A 2,272-nucleotide genomic window follows, 5' to 3' on the forward strand; every position below is an offset into this window, starting at 1 on the left:
AAAAGTGTTCCAAACTGCTTTTCCTCTTTACATTTTCCTTAGAGTAACTTATTTCAATAACAAAAATCTATACACCCATTGAGCCCTTTTCCAGGTAAGACCCTCTTTCTGCCTAATAAAAGTGTTCCAAACTGCTTTTCCTCTTTACATTTTCCTTAGAGTAACTTATTTCAATAACAAAAATCTATAGACCCATTGAGCCCTTTTCCAGGTAAGGCCCTCTTTCTGCAATTTTTTCGAAATTTATTGGGAGAAGCGTAATGAAAATCTTCCAAACTGCTTTTCCTCTTAACATTTTCCTTAGAGTAACTTATTTCAATAACAAAAATCTATACACCCATTGAGCCCTTTTCCAGGTAAGATCCTCTTTCTGCAATTTTTTCGAAATTTATTGGGAGAAACGAAATGAAAATCTTCCAAACTGCTTTTCTTCTTTAATTTTCCTTAGAATAACTTATTTCAATAACAAAAATCTATACGCCCTTTAAACCCTTTTTAGACAAGGCCCTTTTTACCATTTTTCCGAGTTTTACTGGCAAAAGCCCAATGAAAATGTTCTAAACTGCCTTTCTATTTTAACGTTATCTCATAATAATTTATTTCAATCACAAAACATAATACGCCCTTTGAGCCTTTTTCCACCTAAAAAAATGTCTGAATTGTTCTGCAAAAGGCTAACAAAAGTCTGCCTGATTTGACTTTTTTCTTAAATATTTCCTAAAAATCTTTAATTCTAAGCTGAATAGATCAGTCACTTATTCGGCTCTTTTTGGATAAGACCCTTTTTAGTTACTTATGCAGATTTACTGCCAAAATTTGATCAAATTTGTTGTTCAGATTTATGTGATTATTTAATTTAAGATAAAAATTTAAATCTTTCGTCGGGCTCTTTTTTTTGGATAAAGTCCTTTTTGGTGAGTTTTGCAAGCTCAATTGAAAAAAATGAACTTTTAACTAAACTCGCAAAAGTATTTTCTTTACAAAATTGATGTAAAAAAATTATACTTAAATGTGTAATTGTATAAGTAACTAAAAAGGGCCTTATTTGAAAAGGGTATTTGAAAGAAATTCAAGTAAAACTCGCAAAAATTGCAGAAAAAGTGTCTTGTCTGAAAAAGGGCTCAAAGGGCGTATTTAATTTTGGGACTAAAGTCCTTTATTTTGGGAAAATCTAAAAAATAAAGGCAGTTTGGAATACTTCCATTAGGCTTTCCCAAGTAAATCTCGCAAAAATTGCAGAAAAAGGGCATTACTTGGAAAAATGCTTAAAGGACGTATTTAATTTTAGGACTGAAATCATTTATTCTGAGAAAATGTAAAGAAGAAAGGCAGTTCGGAATATATTCATTTGGGCTTTTTCCAGTAAAACTCGCAAAAATTACAAAAAGGGCCTTACCTGGAAAGGGACTCAAAGGGCGTATTTAATTTTAGGACTGAAATCATTTATTCTGAGAAAATGTAAAGAAGAAAGGCAGTTCGGAATAATTTCATTGGGGCTTTTTCCAGTAAAACTCTCAAAAATTGCAGATAAAGGGTCTTGTCTGGAAAAAGGCTCAAAGGGCGTATTTAATTTTAGGACTGAAGTAATTTATTTTGGGAAAATGTAAAAAATAAAGACAGTTTGGAATACTTCCATCAGGCTTTCCCAAGTAATACTCGCAAAAATTTCAGAAAAAGGGCCTTACTTGGAAAAATGCTCAAAAGGCGTATTTAATTTTAATACTGAAATCACTTAGTCTGAGAAAATGTAAGGAAGAAAGGCAGTTTGGAATAATTTCATTTAGGCTTTTTCCAGTAAAACTCGCAAGAATTGCAAAAAGGGCCTTACATGGAAAGGGACTCAAAGGGCGTTTTTAATTTTAGGATTGAAATAATTTATTCGGAAAAATGTAAGAAAGAAAGGCAGTTTGGGATACTTCCATTAGGCTTTTTCCAGTAAAACTCGCAAAAATGGCAAAAAAGGGCCTTACATGGAAAGGGACTCAAAGGGCGTATTGAGTTTTGTGATTGAAATAAGTTATTCTGAGACAATGTAAAAAAGAAAGTCAGTTTGGAACACTTTTATTAGGCTTTTCCCAGTAAAACTGATAAAAATGGCCAAAAAAGGGCCTTATTTTGAAAGGGATCGATAAAAGATTTTAATTTTAAACTTAAAATGTTTGCAGGAAGTCAGCGCAACATATCCAAAAGGAAAATCTAAAGTGACAGAAAAAAAATCCAAAACCCTTTTCCAGCACCTTTCCAGGTAAATTCGTTGAAGGAAATTCGGAAT

The sequence above is a fragment of the Belonocnema kinseyi genome, chromosome 5, assembly GCF_010883055.1.
Source record: "Belonocnema kinseyi isolate 2016_QV_RU_SX_M_011 chromosome 5, B_treatae_v1, whole genome shotgun sequence".
Classification (NCBI taxonomy): domain Eukaryota; kingdom Metazoa; phylum Arthropoda; class Insecta; order Hymenoptera; family Cynipidae; genus Belonocnema; species Belonocnema kinseyi.